The sequence below is a fragment of the Schistocerca gregaria genome, chromosome 4 (assembly GCF_023897955.1).
Source record: "Schistocerca gregaria isolate iqSchGreg1 chromosome 4, iqSchGreg1.2, whole genome shotgun sequence".
Classification (NCBI taxonomy): Eukaryota; Metazoa; Arthropoda; class Insecta; order Orthoptera; family Acrididae; genus Schistocerca; species Schistocerca gregaria.
The window spans coordinates 774,146,613-774,167,982 of NC_064923.1; the positions used below are offsets into that span (position 1 = coordinate 774,146,613).

At 40.7% G+C, this 21,370-nt stretch overlaps 1 protein-coding gene across 1 annotated transcript in view; it reads right to left on the minus strand.

The window, feature by feature from the left end:
* The window catches only part of LOC126266641 (serine protease snake-like), a 156,596-nt gene that overhangs the window by 108,214 nt on the left and 27,012 nt on the right, over positions 1-21,370 (minus strand). The window lies entirely within an intron of this gene.

The window sequence follows — 21,370 nt, forward strand, 5'->3', positions numbered from 1 at the left end:
CAGAGCCATTTGAACCATTTGAAAACCTTAGTTTTGTGTCGCACTATTAACCCGTGGTCTAATGAACCACTCAAATCCAAAACTGGCAAACAGAAAACATCACACCTCTGTATGGATTCATGTAAGCCCCTTTTTGCAAATTGTACATAGTGTCAACTGTTTGTTTTAGGCCTGATCGTTGAAAAGCTATAGAGCAAGTCGTTAAATTGCAGTTTAATAGTATTATTTCATGGGTCAGTAGAGAAAACGTGTAGAAAAAGTTTGAAATCATATCTAACAGTTGTTGACAGTCGCCAGGTGTTTTCAGATGTGCTAATTTTCCACGAATCTCAATGTTTTTGGCGTCATATCTCCTGAATTATATGTCTTATAATGATACAACTTTGGAGGTACATTCAGTGACGTGTTTTGATATTGTCTGAAAAATGTGTTGCGAACAGAGTTAAATTGCAAAGAAGAAATAGATTGAAACTTAAGGCCTAATGGTGAAGTATTACTGCGTGAACAGCAATATTAAAGTATCATGTTTGTGGGGAATGCCAGCTAGAAGAAGTTTCGAAAAGGTTTGAAATTCTGTGCAAAACGGTTTAGAAGTCAGTTAGTACTCTCATTCTGAAATGCTGCATGAATGTGATGTGGGTAATTTGCGTTCCATGAGTTACACTACCCGAATTAACACGTGGAGTTACCAAATTCACTAGAGGCCTTCTCGTGATAAACCTTTCATGTAAGATCATACATCTTAATAAACAGATTACGACAAAATTTTAAGTTTTTATATTCGGTCAAAAATTGCATGATGTGTTAAAAATCTAATTCTTGTTCCTCCTGCAAACCGTTTGATAGGCTACCACCAACTGGATCCCAATGACTATTTTAACCGTTTACTGATACAGGTTATAGTGTATCCTTCGTACTTAAATTTACTGGACTATGTAACGCTGTCACAGTCTGTGACAGCCATATTGTTTATAAGCCTATAGTGGAGTGTACAGCTGCCTCATCTGGTCATCCACATTTAGATTCTACCTGATTCGTTGGTGGCAAATGTTGAGATCAGTCAAATGAACTCTGCAATAACTAGCAAGTCTGTTAGCACGTACTGACAGTACCACAATGAATGCCATTGAGTATTATCTGACGTTTGATCGATCTAGTAGAAACTCGACTAGAATTGCTACCTTTAACACCACAATACATTTATGTAATCATTCGAACGAAAATGGCTTACTCAACTTATTTGCCTAAAATTCCATAAGCAGAGAAACAGTAACTTCTACTTTCATAATCAGACACAGTATGTGGAAATTCTGGACACAGTTACTTTACAATGTGGAACATATGAATTCCACGGCGTTTTTGAGCCTATTGTGGGAGCCAAGATTCATTCAACAACAAGAATCACTGAAGAGATGATACTGAGGAAAAGAGAAAATCATTGTCGAACTGAACATTAGTTATCATAAAACACTTGAACTACGCGAGATGTACAATATGTACATACTCATTTTAAGCTGAATGATAAAACAGGCTCAATTTTAAGAGAGATGTGATTCAAAATAAACATCTAGTAAGTATCCAGAGCATTAACGCCCGATGTGTTCACTGTAACATTTCTGGTGATTCATTCCACTACTCTGCTCCTTCATACACTCATGTCCAGAAAAACAGAACACCTTGAAGGAATAGAGATAGGACATTCATATTCACAGGACATGTACATCAGTACGTCCTGCAGAACTGAAATGATTAGCATTTTTGAGTCACCCCGGTTCAGCATGTATCCCCTTGCCTAGTAGGCACAGGCTCCGCCATCGGCTCTGAAAACTTGTTCCATGAGTGATGGCATCGACGCGTATAATGTGTGAGTGGCGCCCTGTGGTTTAGCCATCCATGCTGCATTCACCTGGTTCCAAAGTTCTTCTGTGGTGGTCGGCGTTGGGTCACAGTGCCGCACCTGTTGCTTCACCATATCCCACACGCTTTGGATTGGCGACAAGTCTGGTGATCTAGCGGGCCAGGGCAGAAGCCTGACATACTGTGACACCAAGAAGGTACGTGTTGGTGCAGCAACATGTGGTCGTGCATTGTCTTGCTGAAAAATGGCGTCTGGGATGTTGCGCAGAAAGCGTGTAGCTACAGGTCGCAGGGTGTCGTTCACGTAGGTCACACTGGTCGCAGTGCCCTGGACACGCGCCATCTGGGACTTGAGGCTGCAGCCAACACCACCACAGACCACAAGGCTTCGAGTTCGCGCTGTGTGTCTTGTGCGAATGCCGTCACTGTGATGCCACTACCCCTGACCAAAATGTGGTCATTCAAACAGAACCTGGATTCGTCCGAAACCGTTATTTGATGCCATTTCTGTTCACATTGACGTCGTTCTATAACGCCATTGCTGACTAGCGTGTTTCTATAGATTCGTCAAAGATACGCGGAGAAGAAGTGGGCGACGCGCACTTAACCCGTGCCGTAACAAACGGCGACGGACTGTCACCCCTGATAGTGTACGATGTCTTACACTGCTTCACTGTTGCGCCAGAGCCGAGGAGAACGCAGATGTGTCCTGCACTGCAATTAGGATGAGATGTCAGTCTTCTCGGGGGGTGAGACCTGACCCACCTCGTTGTGTTCCACGGCCTTCCGTAAACCAATCTGCATTGCCGGAACACTTGCTCCTACACAATCTGCAATTTTTCGGCTGTAGCATCACGCTCTCTCATGTCAGTAATGCGCCCTCTATTTCAAACTCACTAATTTGCCTCTGCGAGGCATCCTGTACGCCTGCTCGAGTCACACTGGTCCAGTAAGTCGTAGTAAGATAGTTTCAGAAAAGTATGTCTAATAGAGAGTAAGACAGAAGCCATAAGGATTTGGACAGAGCGGAAGTAATTGTTTGATTACACTTAAGAAAATGTAAAGAGCATCATATTGAGACAATGCGTTCTGACTGAACAAATGAAGACGGGTACGAAGAAGAAAAAGAGGAAGACCATGGCGGCGACGGCGAAGAAGAAGAAGGACAAGAAAGTGGAAAATTTTGTTATTCATCATTAAATGAAGCAACAAGTTTACTGTTACCTGTCACCGTTGACCGGTTCGCATTTAAAATGTTCGCATTTAAAGTGATTCACCACTATCGTCAAATACTATCATCACTAGGATACACAGTGCTGTAGATATTGTCGACGCTCTTGGCAAGCCCTCATTCGATATTGTACTGGTTGAGTGAGGAGAGAAGGAAGAGGAGGAGGAGAAGAAGAAAATGAAGATGGTGACGGTGAAGGTGTTGACTTACATACTGAATCTGATAGAAAACATTCTCGTTGCTGACTCCATTACTCGATTCGAATATCGTAAGTGCCGGCCGGTGTGGCTGTGCGTTTCTAGGCGCTTCAGTCTGGAACCGCGAGACCGCTACGGTCGCAGGTTCGAATCCTGCCTGGGGCACGGATGTGTGTGATGTCCTAAGCTTAGTTAGGTTCAAGTAGTTCTAAGCTCTAGGGGACTGATGACCACAGATGTTAAGTTCCATAGTGCTCAGAGCCATTTAACCATTTTTGAATTTCGTAAGTATATAACCTTTGGCTAATCAGTTTCAGCTCACAGTGCTTCCATATTTTGATTTCTGTATCCTATTCAGTATGGTACTTGTGTTTGCAGAGGATTACAGGGCGTTTATCTTAAATGATCATCATATTCTGGTTTGGAGCAGAGGAGACACTAAATGTACTATTTTATAAAATTGGGAAATATCATAAATACGTGTGTGTCATTCTAGAAGGTCTTAAGAAATGATCTAAGTCTGACTCTAGGATTCCATCGTTGTGATTTAATTGAAGGTGTTTTACCAGAAATTAGCATATGAATGTGGGAAGTTAAATTCAGTGTTGTGCTCGAAACACCCATATAGGCTACGCTACTTTAGCTTTCAGACAAAACGGGATTCGATTGTGAGTGATTGCAGCATATTTGACGGAACAGTCATAACAAAGTTGAAGATATATCCGAATTCATCTACATGTCGTGAAGAGAAGTAATCTGTCGATTTTAGCACAAAGAATATAATGTGTTCTGCAATTTTCAGCAGCTCTATTATGGAGAGAGAGGACTAAGGAGTCATACCGAGTTCTGGAACTGACCTCTGCATTTCATCGACTGTTCACATCAAAATGAATCAACACGGTCGTCTGTCGCTGATATGAGAACTGAAATACAAAACTTTTATAAGCCGGTGTCCTCACTGATTTGACATGGTACCTTCCTTTAAGCCGTCGGCACACGTGCTGCCGAACGTTAACATTGAGCGTGCTGAGTTCAACGTGCTGCTGAGCGCTCAGGAACGATGCGACTCGTGCATACGGTGCGTGGGCCCCACCGTGGTACACGCGATCGCAACGCACTCCAGCGGCTGTTGAGGGATGTTCCTCGTTCGTAAATCACACTGTAAAATTCCCACGTTAGCACTATTAAAACGCACATTTCCTCCGTCGTCCACGAGAAGGAAAGCACCAAGTCCAATCAATAAGGACACCGGCTTATAAAAGTTCCATTACAAACAGTGCGGTACAAGTTTGGAATACTTCTCCACATAAGATAAACATTATTTCATCATTTCCACATTTTAGCACAACCCCAAGGTCAGTCATACTTGATCACTGTTCCTACACACTGGTAGAATCTTTGCAACATGTGAATTACGAAGCGTAAAAGAAAAAGGAGTAAAATATCTTTATAAAAGTAGCGCAAGTTGTCCTGTAGATTAAGCCAACAGAACAAAGTCACCCCTCAAGAAAAGGTGAACTTATATTTACATAAAATCCAATATTAGAGTATATACTTATATTAAATTAATAATAAAGTAGTTGTTATTGTGGTTGTCTTCAGTCCTGAGACTGGTTTGATGCAGCTCTCCATGCTACTCTATCCTGTGCAAGCTTCTTCATCTCCCAGTACCTACTGCAACCTACATCTTTCTGAATCTGCTTAGTGTATTCATCTCTTGGTCTCCCTCTACGACTTTTACCTTCCACACTGCCCTCCAATGACAAATTTGTGATCCCATGATGCCTCAAAATATGTCCTACCAACCGATCCCTTTTTCTAGCCAAGTTGTGCCACAAACTTCTCTTCTCCCCAATCCTATTCAATACCTCCTCATTAGTTACGTGATCTATCCACCTTTCAGCATTCTTCTGTAGCACCACATTTCGAAAGATTCTATCTCTTCTTGTCCAAACTAGTTATCGTCCATGTTTCACTTCCATACATGGCTACACTCCATACAAATACTTTCAGAAAAGACTTCCTCACACTTAAATCTATATTCTATGTTAACAAATTTCTCTTCTTCAGAAACGCTTTCCTTGTCATTGTCAGTCTACATTTTGTATGCTCTCTACTTCGACCATCATCAGTTATTTTACTTCCTAAATAGCAAAACTCTTTTACTACTTTAAGTGTCTCATTTCCTAATCTAATTCCCTCAGCATCACCCGATTTAATTTGACTACATTCCATTATCCTCGTTTTGCTTTTGTTGATGTTCATCTTATATCCTCCTTTCAAGACACTTTCCATTCCGTTCAACTGCTCTTCCAAGTCCTTTGCCGTCTCTGACAGAATTACAATGTCATCGGCGAACCTCAAAGTTTTTACTTCTTCTCCATGAATTTTAATACCTACTCCAAATTTTTCTTTTGTTTCCTTTACTGCTTGCTCAATATACAGATTGAATAACATCGGGGAGAGACTACAACCCTGTCTCACTCCTTTCCCAACCATTGCTTCCCTTTCATGCCCCTCGACTCTTATGACTGCCATCTGGTTTCTGTACAAATTGTAAATAGCCTTTCGCTCCCTGTATTTTACCCCTGCCACCTTTAGAATTTGAAAGAGAGTATTCCAGTCAACATTGTCAAAAGCTTTCTCTAAGTCTACAAATGCTAGAAACGTATGTTTGCCTTTTCTTAATCTTTCTTCTAAGATAAGTCGTAAGGTCAGTATTGCCTCGCGTGTTCCAGTGTTTCTACGGAATCCAAACTGATCTTCCCCGAGGTCCGCATCTACCAGTTTTTCCATTCGTCTGTAAAGAATTCACGTTAGTATTTTGCAGCTGTGACTTATTAAACTGATAGTTCGGTAATTTTCACATCTGTGAACACCTGCTTTCTTTAATAATAAAGTGTCAGACCCTAATAAAAAGGCGAATTTTAGGGGAAAAAAATGGAAGTGTCCAGACGCGAATCACCAACCCAACAACCAGAGACCATTAACGCTACTAATTACGCTAGATCAACATCACATGTTCTGCATCTAATAATATCGTGTTGTCCCTTGCTGAAAACCTTAATCGTAGATATGTTATTGATTGAAATTTAATTATAACTAATTGTACCAAGAACAATGCCTTTTGGGTGCATCTTCAGTGTGTCGCTGCCTTCAAATAGCCTACTCTCATGATACGCAAGTTACAATAATTCTTTTGCCACGAATATGATGTTTCTCATTATTTTATTGGAACGAATCACACACGTAACAACGGGTTTTGCAGTGATTCTCAATTTTCTGGTGATCAGAAACAGCATATATACATATAGGCTTGAAATGAATGCCAATATGGCGCCTAACAACTCTGTGCTGAAGGGAAGGGAGACGGCGTGCATGTGACGTAGGTGGCGCTGTGCCATCTTATTGGTCAACGCTCAGACGCACGCTCAGAATGTCTGACATGCCAGATATTGCTCTGCACGCTATGACGTCAGAAACTCGGCACGCCCAACGCTCAACGTTCGGATGCACGGTTCGCGTGCCGGCGGCTTTATGACGCCAATGAGCAGAGCAGATTTTGTTGTGGAACATTAAAACGAATGTAATCTTTTTGAACAATGAAAGAAATGTATTGACTTTTATAAAGAAAAAATATCTAATTGTTTGTTAGATTTCTTATGATCTCCCACTGTTGCATACTACAATTATGGAGATATATTTCACTGTTGAAATATCGTTCTGACAACTTAGGGTTTGGTCGGATGAAATATGTTCAGATGTGGAAAAACCATATTCGGTAGGCAAATCCTAGTCATATGTCACGTGTCATGAAGGTTTGAGTTAAGCACAGACGTTTGAAAAATCTAAGTAAAGTCTTCATCAGTGCGATCGTGAACATGGTGGTGATCATTTTGGTTTGTTGGGTACTCTACGGCGAGGTTATCAGTACCTGTACAAATTCCCAATCTTTTTACAGTCCTGTCTCACCATTTTTGGAGTGATGAAGAAATGATGAGGACAACATAAACACCCAGTCCCCTGCTGGAGAAAATCCTGGAGCCAGCAGGGAATCAAATCCGGGACCCCATGATCCGGAGGCAGCAACGCTAACAACCAGACCTCAAGCTGCAGACTGAATCAAGAACAAAACAGTACAAGATTTGTCAGGGAGCGATTTAATAGTATGTCGCAGAAACGTTACGTATCAGTAGAATGCGTTAAGTCAGTGCTAATACTTATGAACTAGTGAGCCCCACGACTGTCAGGTAATCCAGGGCAGAAAGAACGTCAGCATCGCTTATAATTTCAGCTGCATTTTATTGCAGATCTAACATTAGTCGAATTTGATAGTTATACATACCAAACATATATAAATATGTTGAATGTACATAACTACCTATAACTCACTCACGATAGTTGAGATATTAGCATAATATACACTGAAGAGCCAAAGAACTTGGAACACCTGCCTAATATCCCGCCAGCACGCAGAAGTGCCTCAACACAACGTGGCATGGACTCTACTAACGTCTGAAGTAGTGCTAGAGGGAACTGACACCAAGAATCCTGCAGGTCTGTCCTTCTGATGACCTCAGAGGTTAAGTCCCGTAGTGCTCACAGCCATTTGAACCATCTTTTATGAGCCGACTACAACACCACATTCAAACTCAGTTAAACCTCGATAACCTGAGATTGTAGCAGCAGTAACCGAGGTAACCTCTGCGCCAGACACTTGTTGTCTTATATAGGCGTTGCCGACTGCAGCGCCACATCGTGCCTGTTTAATTATCTCTGTACTTGAATACGCATGCCTGTACCAGGTTCTTTGGCGCTTCAGTGTATATCTGCAATTAAATACATGTGATATTATGTCAGATCTTTCCCTTATTTCTGTCATTATGAATTAACACAGAAAGCAGCAGCGAAGTATGTCGTTTTGCAAGAAGCTGAAAACAGGACATGGGTGTATAAACCATCAGAATTTCACGGTGAATCAGTTTGCTATTTAGACATTTTGCCAGAAGAACTATACGGTCCATTCTACTTTAACTGCGGAGTACGTTTCCGGTTTCACTCGTGAACAGCTATCCGTAACGCAACAGGACTGAGTACGTTGAGAACACTCCCTTCCATCAGTGCATCACTCTTGTTGTGGTATGGTGGGTTGGCGTCGAACGACATGTGTAACTTAAGTCCCCTCGCACTGCTCAGAGAAGTGATAAGCCGCAGTACTTAGCGCAGGGGACTCTTTATCGCGAGAGCGGCGGTTCAGATTCCCATCCGGTCGTCCAGATTTTAATTTTCCGCGGTTTGCTTGAGAAGAATGGCAGGATGGTTCCTTTGAAACCGAACGACGGATTTTCTTCTCTGCCCTTTCGCAGTCCAAGCTTGAGCTGTGTCTATAATGACTCGTTGTCGACGGAGCGTTAAATTAATGTCTCCTTTTTGGTGGGAGGCTTTCCATGGACTGAGTACGATTTTTCTGGGCGTTTCTGAAAAGTTTATGACCTGATATAACTGTTACACCGCTTGTATAGATTCTTTATTTCACGCAACAGTTGAAAAGAGCACAAAGGAAATTCTGTGACCTCGTGTGATACATGTAATATTACCATGGAAAAAGAGAAGAAGCTAGCATATTGAACTTTATAATAAGTGAGTTCATGCAGTTGGAAAGTTTCACTATCTTGAATAAGGAACTACAGTTCACTGATGGCTGGACAACAAAGCTGCACAATAAACGTCTTTTATTATATTGCCTTACCTCTCTCGGTGTGTTGAAGCCAAGCAGATATTAGCGCAAATTTGCGTTCACTTTTTCTGATTTTCAGCAGCGTGGTGTGGTATTTGTTTCAGGATAATACATAGGAATAGACTGTGTCTTAGAGCTGTTGTCCATGTGTAACAAAATACGTGCTTTTGGCTGTATCGCTGACGCTCACCCTAGAGATCTGTCTTTTGTAAAAGAAAAAATACATTTTTTCCCTTCTTTCGATAATTATCCATTTTCTGAAATCTAAGAGACATCTCTTGAGAGGTTTACAGATACAAAATAAATTCATATTCCGATGCTCAGGATACGAGTGTAGCAGAGTAGATGCAAGAATCTTGCAGTGTCATTAATGGCGAGGTCCTTGTGGTGGTGGTTTTCCATTGCCTTCCGTGACCTGTTACGGAATTTAAATGTGCATCCGTGTGTGTGGATAACTGTGATCTTTGCTTATACAGTGTAGTGTTGGGTTTGTGCTGTTAAAGATAAAATCGAGAATGGCATCAAGGAGTCCCCCGGGTTTAGTGCCCCATCCGATGAATGGCTCATCAACAACAGTCTCACATAACCTCTCTTTCATGGGCCACTGAGGAATGGTTTGCAATTTAATTGAGGACACTGGCACAAAGAATGGTGATCAGGAACTTTACGTCACCTATCTCCTCCCTTTTCCGGTCAAAGACGGGCCGTGAAAATTTCATCCACCAGCTGGGTTCGAACTAGCTTATCTCCGAATCGAACGCCACTGCATGAGTAAGCTCTCGCGACCTTGGCTGAAAGGACTGGTTTTACAACTATATGGAACACAGCTTCGGACAATTTCTAATTATTACTATTTTTGAATAATTGTTTGCTGTGTCCGGCAATACTTTGTCACTACTTTATAAGTGAAACTATTAGTTTATAGGTCATATCCTGACATCAGATGTTTGCGCGTTAAACTGTGTCCGTATTTAATGTACAGAAAACTGATATTAAGACTGTATGCTTGAAATGAACAATTTTAATCAAAAAGCAGTGATAAAATAATGATTGGCATAGTAACAAATTTTCAATGAATTGAATATACAGTAACAAACTTCAGGTCTCAATTCCAACAGAGCTGAAAATGAAATTATTATTTTTGTGACTTAACTAGAACATACAAATCTAGTTTTGTAGGTGTTGCTCATCCTAGTGATTGCTGTTGTTGTTGTTGTTGTTGTGGTGTTCAGTCCAGAGACTGGTTTGATGCAGCTCTCCATGTTACTCTATCCTGTGCAAGCTTCTTCATCTCGCAATACCTACTGCAACCTACATCCTTCTGAATCTGTTTAGTGTATTCATCTCTTGGTCTCACGCTACGATTTTTACCCTCCATGCTGCCCTCCAGTACTAAATTGGTGATCCCTTGATGCCTCAGAGTATGCCCTACCAACCGATCCCTTCTAGTCAAATTGTGCCACAAATTTCTCTTCTCCCGAATTCTGTTCAATACCTCGTTCGTCATTAGTTATGTGATCTACCCATCTAATCTTCAGCATTCTTCTGTAGCACCACATTTCGAAAGCTTCTATTCTTTTCTTGTGTAAACTATTTATCGTCCACGTTTCACTTCCATACATGGCTACACCCCATGCAAATACTTTCAGATACGACTTCCTGACACTTAAATCTATACTCGAAGTTAACAAATTTCTGTTCTTCAGAAACGCTTTCCTTGCCATTGCAAGTCTACATTTTATGTCCTCTCTACTTCGACCATCGTGAATTATTTTGCTCCCCAAATTGCAAAACTCCTTTACTACTTTAAATGTCTCATTTCCTAATCTAATACTCTCAGCATCACTCGATTTAATTTGACTACATTCCATTATCCTCGTTTTGCTTTTGCTGATGTTCATCTCATACCCTCCTTTCAAGACACTGTCCATTCCGTTCAGCTGCTCTTCCAGGTTCTTTGCTGTCTCTGACAGAATTACAATGTCATCGGCGAACCTCAAAGTTTTTATTTCTTCTCCATGGATTTTAATTTCTACTCCGAATTTTTCTGTTGTCCCCTTTACTGCTTGCTCAATATACAGACTGAATGACATTGGGGATAGGCTACAGCCCTGTCTCACTCCCTTTCCGACCACTGCTTCCCTTTCATGCCCCCTTGTGATTATCATTCTATTATTAGCTTCTCGAGAGGATCGTTTAGGTAACCTTACAGGATTTATAACATGTCCTTTACAATGTTTTACTTTTCAATTCTGAAGGTAAAGGATCAGAGGGTATCGTAGAATGTAAGTGTATCATCTGAAGCAGCACCCTCTCGAACAGCGACTGAGCTAGAACCGACAGTGTGTAACACCGTAGCTCTAATACTCCAATGATTTATTTTGGTTTTTGTTTCATTTAATGTTACATCACTGAGCTTCTGTAAATGTGTTTGTTTGAATCGATAACATAAAATTGTATACTAACTTCTTTGTAAGAACTTCGATGTCATGATATGATTCAATGCAATGTAGTGTATCTGTCATTTAAATTCTTTGTCCCATTTGGAGGGAACAAAACTTACTGTATATAATTGTGATTTTGTGTGAATAATTTTTTGTAGCTATGTCAATATGTGCAAATATTCTGTTTTATTTAATGTATTTTTTTACTGTCATGTAAACTGCTGATCCTCACTTATGGTTCTTAGTTAGTTTGTATGTAAAAGGTGTTGTGGTTCCCCTCGGGAACGGAACTGTGTAACGCGCGCAGATTGTGGTTGGCCTAGGTGGAAAAGGTGGAACAAGAGTCAGTCGGGGACGAGCCACCAGTCGGGGACGAGCCACCAAACTGTGCACTGCCATGTAAGTGTTGCATACTGTGCTGGTTCCGAGAGAGGCTTTTCCTGCTACTTTCCAATGCCTCGGATGGATGGATAAATAGCTGGAACTATTCTGGAATCTGTATCTATCATCGCCACCAAGAAATGACAGAGTCCAGCAATTCTACCTGCAATTCCACCTACCGACATGCCATCGCCACCACATTGCGCAATCACTGTAATGGAGCACTATAGCAATGTACAGTGAAGGATCAGCTTAATGGATGTGTTAGTGTGCTCAAATATAAGGTAATTTATAACTGAGTTTATGCACCTACCTTGATTTTTCTCCTTTTCATAACACCTCTCAGGTTCCTCTCCGTTTGAACTAAAGTAATTTCCGAGTGTCCCTACTGAAAGAACATTAAAGACCAGTGTTTTTGCTAATTAATGCCTCTTGAACATAATAGAAAAAAAGAAAGTTAATGAAAGTAATTTTCCTAATAAAACTGCTTATTAATGTATTGTTGCCAACTTCAAATTAAGAGTTCGTAGCACTGAGACTTATAAAGTTTTGCTTCGTAAATGATCTCATTACTGCCTGTTGTAAATCACAGAAGGTGAGTCAGTATCTTACATATACGTTAATTTTGTGTCTCAGTGTAGTAAAAGTGGAAAACTGCAGTGTGGAACGTTATATACTCAAGTTTGCTAAGTGTTTGTCTCTCCTGTGTATTAGAAGTGCTTATTAAAAATATAACAGGATCCACAGTTTGTCTATTGGGTTAATACTCGGTAACAAGTAACGGAAAGACCATTAATTATGAAAACCATAACTTCTTTATTGAAATGATAGTGAGAAGCAACCTGTTATTGGATTCCAATTAACTTTCATTTTAAATAGTAAAGTATTTAACTGAGAGAGACTTATCTTATATCCAATTAATGATTCTGCAGTGAATAGTAATAATAACGTTATAAAGACCATCCAGTTTGTGTAAGCCCTGAAAGTAATAGTGTGTTCCGGTATCAGTTACAATTTTGCAAATAATTTGTGCTGCTCCAGTTGTTAGCTTCAATCTTAAAACATACGTATGTGTCAAGAGTTCACTGCACTCGCGTGTGACAAAGTATAGGTTGTGTTTATCCATTAAAGTTACTAATAACTATTTTCTTGAACGAGAATGTTAATCATTCTCTTGCCTAGTTAGGCTGGCGACCGTTTTCTTTACCCGTTAAACAGTACAGATAGGCAAAATTTTGTTTGTTACTGTTCAAATATTTCCGTAATTCTGACTTTCACTTCCGATAAGCCACCTCCGTTAGGTACTACACGGTCAACTCTACAAAATTCCTCTCAGAGGGTAACACTGCTCTATTGCGTTATACCATATTTGCTTTAATAAGATTGTTTTATTTCACAACCTGCTTTAAGGTTATGGTACAGCAGTGACAGACAGAAGTGTTATAAGTGTTCAAGTACTTGACTTACAAAATCCCGATTCGTCTCCTCTACTCTCTCGCACTCGGAAACTTTAAGCTAAATGAAACCAGGAAAATTCTACTTTTTTTTCAATTTAACTGAACATTACACACACACACAAGCTATTACGAAAGAAAACACAATATTATGAGATATTATGAGTGATCAGCCATTAGTTCAAATCAAACAGATGACCACTGATAAGATATTCTACCAAACAAACTGAACAACTCGTGTCGTGCTAGCAATGGCGCCTAATGAACAGCGCAATTTCATCGGTAGCGCACAATAATTCCAACGTGATTAAATGCTAAACAATCAAACATGCAAATGCAGATAAATACTTACAAGCTACATAAATAAAGAAGCATTGGCAATTAAAAAGCGAATTAAAGGGAATAAACAGTTTAACTTTTATCTAATTAGTATTAATATCAATAGTTTGCAATAATAAGAGTTTATATTATGAGTGTGGAAAAAGCAATACAATGAACGAAAGCAAGTTTTAACTATTGTCCTGAATGCTTCTGAAAAGAAATCAGAATAGCGTAACGATATGGCAATTTATAATTAGGTAAAATGAATAAGTTAAGTTAACGTTGTTTCCATATAATGAGTTTTTACATCACTGACTAGAACAAAATAAGTCCCGATGTGTCTTAACGAATGTTGTTGCAAAATAATTTCCGCTTAGTTGATGCTGTCGGCGAGCCGTCGATGTCAGCGTTGTTAGTCCACGATGCTTGAGCGTGTCATCTAGTAAGTGGCATTGTGTTGCTGAGCTCCTTAACCGTGGGCACCTGTTGGGAACCTAAAAGGAACCTTCGATGTTTGCAGAATTAATTCCAATTTGCGTATCCGCATGCAACGACCGGCATAAGACTTGGTTCTCTCCATTAACTCATGACGTAACCTGGCGTCGTAATGTTTGTTGCACAGCATAACCCCAGCTTTCAGATTTATGCTTTACTATTCGATCGCGGCGCGACAGTTTTCACAGTATATTCGTCCGCACTACGAAATTATGGCAAGTTGATTGCACCGCGAATCATTAGTCCGAGGTTTATATCGATAAATCCGTACCGTGCGCAATTGTCTACGTCACCACTTCGCCGTTCTTTGTGTCAATGTACAACAAGAAAATGTGCTACCTTGTGTGATTGCACAGTCCGTGGTACGCACTAAACAGTTTATGTTGTCTACAACCGTAAACGGTATCTTTACGGCGTGCACATAGCTTACCGGTCTTCACATCAAAGTTTTACGCTTATTGAGTCAAAACTCGATTTCGGTTGACGAGCAACGCGGAACGTAAAGTCACTAGTTCTTTAATTGCGGTACACGTCGAAATCGTAAGTATAGCGCTATCTAAACACTGATATTTTTCACCGACCACGACACAATGCATAGCTGTAAACGCTTGAGACGACAATCACCCCCTATCCACTCTCTTTTATGTTCTCCTCGCGACTCACTCTTTGCTGGTGCTTTCCTCTGTCAACCTATCGATATAGTTGCACACTGTTCATACGTGTCGTTTCACAAAGCACTTTCATAGTTTCTAACTACATCAATTTACGGTATTATAAAACAACACAAATTCGTATTACTCTGTCCGTAGAAAATGAATTCAAATAACGTGTTCATAAACGAGAAAACATACAGCATCAGAACGAACTGAAAATAGCAGTTACATTCATGAGCAGTTAATGGCGTAAAGAGAAACGTAGTTGTACAAAGAAGTAACTTTACAAAACTTATCCTGAAACAGTTCTATCAGTACCACGAATAAAGCAGAAAAAGTGAAAAAGATTGAATGGGAGAAATCTATATCGTTCTGCAGTGATATCCACACACACTACGAAGTGAAATTTGTTAGACTACATTTTACTAACTGTTGGTAGTGACGTACTTCATTCCCCTTTGGCATCGTATGAAAGTATGTGGCGAACACTGTTTTTATTTCCGCTTCGTTCCTCTACCAGAAAAACACTTCTAACCTTAACGACATAGATACCACGGAGCAGGTTGCAGACTTTCCCAGACAGGCGGTACGATTGTCATAAGCGGAGAAAACACCAAGTGCAATGCTGAATACTATTGCCGAACCGCCACCCGCACTCGGCCCACTGAATTTCGTGCTCCAATGAGGCTCACATGGCTTTTCTGGGTTTCCCATTAGCTGTCTGAGCGGAATAGTCCGTCGCCGTGGGCAGGGGGCGATTGCAGTCTGGCCAGTTCCCGGTTAACGATCCGACATCTGGAAGACGCAGCGCTACGAGGAAAACCATACTTTCTTCTTCACAGTACGCCTCAAGTTATCATTTATGCTCCTTCCAGGTGATACCGAATTGTTACGGTACGGTATTTTAATTTGATGTTATTACCCTCCTAGTCGATTGTCCTTTACATTACCTGAGAGTTAAGTTCCGCAGAGTCCTGGCAATACCGCTGTACAGACGCCTTTAGTCCGGTATTACATTATCACATTTCTTTGTCGAAGTTGATATGTCAAATACTTACGTCAAAGGAATTTGATTCTGTAATGGGTCACTTTGTCAAATCTCGCCTGTCGTCAAATAAATAGATCAAATCTAGGGCCTCGCCGTAGATTTGACCATAAAAGTCGTCCGTCTTCTGTTCACTGCAATGTGAAATGTAACCGCTTGGAACGCTGGCGTCGCTACATCTATCTGACGTTTCTGTAGTGTGTTTATAAACATGGTTTCAAAGTTGTTGTGTTCCCTCGACCCTTTTTGTGTTTTTAATAAATTTGCCTCGATTATAGTGTGGGTGGAGCAAGAGGCACAGTGCATGCTCGTATTAATTGTGTGTTGATAGGCAGGTGGAATATGCTGCAGGCGAATTCGTGTCCACGATCACGGCTGCAGCCACCCACCTCTACGTCAGGAAACATCCAGGCAGTTTTTCAGCAAATCGGAGTAGAGGATGTGGTCACACTCTAATATAAAAAATTCTTTATTAGCTTTCGATTCTACTTTGTCTGTTTTTGAACTCTGGATGTCTCGAGTTAAAAAGCGCTTCTTGTGTTTCGTACTTTTTATCAATTTTGTGGCTGTTGGAACACTAATTCCATTAATTACATTATTCAAAAATAAAAATAGTTCTTATCGTCCATATAGTGTACTAAACATTTATTTATCTTCACATATTCCCTCTTTTGTGCTTTATAAATTGCTTCACACGTTTCTGGAATTATTTTGGTTAATATGCAATTTGATATTCGAGAGCTGTGCTGTAAACTAGAGTAGCTCTCTCCTGTATCAAGAAATCACGGTGTCACAGTCTGCCTGTCTTCTGCACATATTGCATTTCTCAGGAGAGTATTCTCTTTTCTAATACGAGAAGCCACTTTAATGAGTAAGTACTGAAATACACATTTATCCATTCGGATGTAATTTACATATTAAGACGTGACATTCTCCGCTTCCAGCTCTCGTAATAAATTTTGCTGAATACTTTCACTATCTCAACATAATACCTTCATCCAAGTATGTTTCCTTTTTTTCCGCCTCTTTTCTTCCAAATAACTACACAATGCAGTTGTACTAATTACTGAAGCGCATAATAACAAGTTGTTGTCCGCCATCTTGAAATCTGACGAAAAATATGACGACAGTGTAATACCCCTTTTTCGCATCAAGTCAAAGATATTTGTCAAAGAAATTTGATGAATATTTGATCATATTTCTTTATCGAAGAAATATGATATTGTAATACCGCCCTTAGGGCATAGTCCCTCAATAAGTTAAGGGTTCTACATAGAAGGCACATTATTTGCTTCTAACTCGTAACTAAGCACGAGTGGTAGAAGGTGCTTATGAAACTGAATACAGTAGAAACGGGAACAACATCTGAGATTCCAGTAACTCGCTACCCTAATGCCTGGAACAGGAAAACGTTATAAATTATCATTTAATCTGCGAGGCCTACGTTGTAATATATTGATTATCCCTTGCTACTGTAGTGTTATCCTGAAGCTGTGAGCCAGGAGGACAGGCGCTCCAAGGTGCGGCAGCAGAGACGATGCTGAGGGCAGACGAAAGTAGGAGAGATATTGTTACGTGAAGTAAACCGTAAGGGGAGAGCCTTGCGAAAATGCAGACGCCCCCACACGCTGTCCCAGGGTGTTAGTTACTCTTCAAGGAATTAACATGTAACTTCATATGTCGTCTAGATTTTGTGGGAGGCTGCCACTGTAGAACTTTGTAGCCAACAGCCACGTACTAGCGTATAAAGCCAGCTTGATACGAGCCCTGAGAACAGCAACGTCAGTAAGCTCACAAAGGTTAGAAAGAGAGCGAAAACGTCAAAAAAACTGTTGACCTAGCAGTCTCTACTCCGGAGAGCCCGAGGGCGGGGCTAAATGACGTATAACAATAATGTTGCAAGCCTTATTTGGCAGAGCACCTACGTTTAGCTTTCAGCTGAACAGTGTTGATACCAAATACGGACTTAGTGCAAATGCATTAACATCCCCGCCCTGGACGCAGTAGAGGGGACTTAATTAAACCGTGATTGGCAGGCGCCTGCAAGACACCTGCGGGATTGGCTGGGTGGGTGTAAGTGGGAGAAAACAGTGCCCCCACGCGACTCTTTAAAACCCCAGCTTCCGCATTTTGGCGGAGTTCTCCGTCAGACGATCTGGGCCCCGAATCCGCGTCCGTCGATTCCAGCCTCGATCCAGCTCTGCATAAGTCTACTCTCACGTGGAGTGCCTCTGTGAACAGCGTCACATTCAGTATGTTTTGTTTTGCAACTAAGTTGTTGCCTTACGATGCTGCTAGTGTTTGCTACTCTGGTTAGCATCAACTCCTGGGACTTCTGAACTGGTTGCTGTTGTAACAGTGTTATTCATGCTTTTTCTAACCCTAGACAAGCCTGCACTGTATTAGTTAGTCGGGTCTGGAATAAACAACTATTTCAAAAACCTGTTTGTCCAAGAGTCTCCACAACGACTTCCCTACCAAGTTTCACATCCTGTATTTCTAGTAAATGCCTGTACCTGTGTTGGCTCAGATAGAAAAAAACAGTCAAATGCCTTCACTGTAAATTGTCCTTCTGCCTTCTGCTCTGTACGGCTCGGGAGCACAGACTGACCAGTAACCCCTTTTCTCCCTCTCCCATCTGGGTCAGGACACGACAAAGTGAATGAATTAATTACTTGTTCGTTGGTGGGTGTAAATGTGGAATTCATGACATTAGGGATCGTCAAGTATGACTAAGAAATTGACGGAGACAGTCACTGTGTCATTCCAACTCCAAGAAATTTCACAAAAACTCATGAACGGGACATTTAGCTGACGGAACTGGACACTGTTGGTATATGTAAATCTCATTTTATCGGATGACATCGACGACAGTCTCTCAGACACACGCGGGAGAAATGAATTGCGGTTCCAGTACCTCAACGTTGTAGATAAACGCCTGTTGAAAGCAGGTGAACTGCCAATGCCTAACGGCGTAGGGACTCCGAAAGCAACAGGAAATACTACATCACACATACAGCACGCAGGTACTGAAAATGTGGTCTTAATTTCACGACAGTACTTTGCTTCTCAACAATTTCTGGAAACGTTTTGGTCTACATTTAGATTTCAGAAAGTGACTGATAATGTGAAGTACACAGTACAATGTAGCACTTACCAGAGATGCAGGTCTGACATTATGCTTCTATTCCTGCAACGCACTCTGCAAGCCACCACACGGCACCTAATGCTACAGGGTACCCTGTATCACTAACAGTCATTTCCTTTCTTGTCCTATTCGCAAATGGACTGAAGGAAATATGACTGTCTTGGTACCTCCGTAAGAGCCCTATTTCTCTATATTGTCTGCGCGATCTTTACACGAGATGTACATTGATGGCAGTAGAATCGTTCTGCAGTCAGCTGGAAATGTTGGTTCTCTTAATTTCTCAATAGCATTTTGCAACAATAACGTCGTCTTCGTTCCAGGAATTCCCATTTGAGCTCACGAAGCAAGTCCGTAATCCTCGCGTGTTCATCAAACGTGTAGGTTACAAATGTACCAATACGCCTCTGAGTTGCTTCGACGTCTTCCTAACCCGCTAACCCGATCTGGTGGAGATCCCAAACAATAAAGCAAAAGAATGAGTCACACAAGTTTTGTATACGAGGTCTCCTTTATAGATGAGCTACATTCTCCCAATTTTCCCAATAAATCCAAGTCGAAAACTCGCCTGCCCTATTACCGACCCTACTCAGGCGTTCCATTTTGTACCGCTTTGCAACTTCACGCCCACATGATCTTCAAGATCTGCCAAGTGGAACAACTCTGATACTGTATTCTAAAATTTCAGGGTCGTTTTTCTCATCTGCATTCACTTACATTTTTCTGCATTCATCACACCAGACAGAAATTTTAAGTCTTCCTGTGTCCTCCGACATTCATTCAACAACAACACTTTCCCGTACATTACAGCGTCATAAGGAAACAGTCGCATTTGCTATTCATCGTATACGCCGCATCGGCTGTGTACACAGGGTGCCCCATGAGGAATGATCAATGTTCAGGGACATGACAGGAGCGATCATTCGAAGCAAAAAAGGCCAGCACACATGATCTCTAAACGGCATACATCAGGAGCTGTGAGCACTTCTTCATCTTCGATACTGCGAAACAAATCTTTTCTACCGCAGTCTTTTGCTTTCCACATTTTGAGAGGAGGCGGTATGGTAAAAAAAATTAAAATAAATGTCCAGTAAACATGAGCTGTAAAATGTATACCTTAAGAGTCAAGAGCACTTGTTCAGTAGAAGCCGGCCCGCACACAACGTTATTTTGCGGGGTAGGGGTCCAAATCGGAAAGCTAAATTTACCTAGTATCACTTTTTAAATTATAAATAAAGATTCCATTAAACCTTTCAATAGATCAGACAGGCAGACAAGAACTGATTTGCTGTTTTCGTTCGCCTTAAACGATCCATAAACGTGATAATAGCTAAATTTCTACAAAACTACTAGATAAACATTTATTTACTTGACAGCAGTGTTACTGAAGTATCAATCTCACATAGTACACAGTAGAAAAGCAAATACCTTGAAAAATTCAAATAAACCAACAGAAGGTTACAAAGTAAAGTCAGGACGTCCCTAATGTTTCGACTGCGTTCTTCGTCTTGTCACTCTGGTCAACATTTTCCCACTTCTGCTTTCACCTCTAGAATTCACTTCTTACAGACTTTCTGAACTTGGGATGTCACTGCTATAGTTGCGAAAAATGGATTATGTATCTGAAAAGCTGGCTTCAGTAATGTATTTCGGGACAAGACGTTGCAGCTTCACTCATTCAAATACATGGGCACCTAAGTCTTTTGCAGAGAAAGTGTTTGTATCTAGACTTTGGGAATAGTAATTATTAATCCATGTATCAATCATGAATTTCCCATTTATAACAGAGCATACGCCACGTACGAATGTGGCAGATACGTAGCATTCGGAATTTGTACTCTGTTTTCTCACAACAGCATTTTGGTGCAAACGTCATTGTTGTTCTAGCGTCCTCATATCAAAATGGAATAAGAAAAAGTGGTGACAGTCTCAATTTTATAGGTCTGTTTCACAGCACGTGATCCTTCCTGCTAAACTCATTCGCTGCTTTTTTCTACGTGTAAAGTATCTATTTACTTTACACAAATTTTGGAACAAAGGTACTAGACTTGAGTCTATTCTGTTCTGTTCCGAAACAGCCCGTAAGCAGCCACGTTGAACCTAAATTTTTCCTTAGATTGTGAAGTGCGGAACTGAGACAGGAGACAAAGGAAGCCGATTACATCAAACTTTTCCTTGGGTGATTTATTATCAACTACATGGAAATCTTTACGAAAATACAGATTTAGTAATGTTATGAAACTGTTCACCATTTACTCTCTTTTACAAGAGTTTCATGACCCTTCTTCTTTCATAATCAATAATGAATAATATTAAGAAAGCATTTTGGTACTAGAAAAATTTCATTGTAACTAGTATAAGCTCAAACACATCGGATGGGATACTCTGCAAATCACATTTAAGTGCCTGG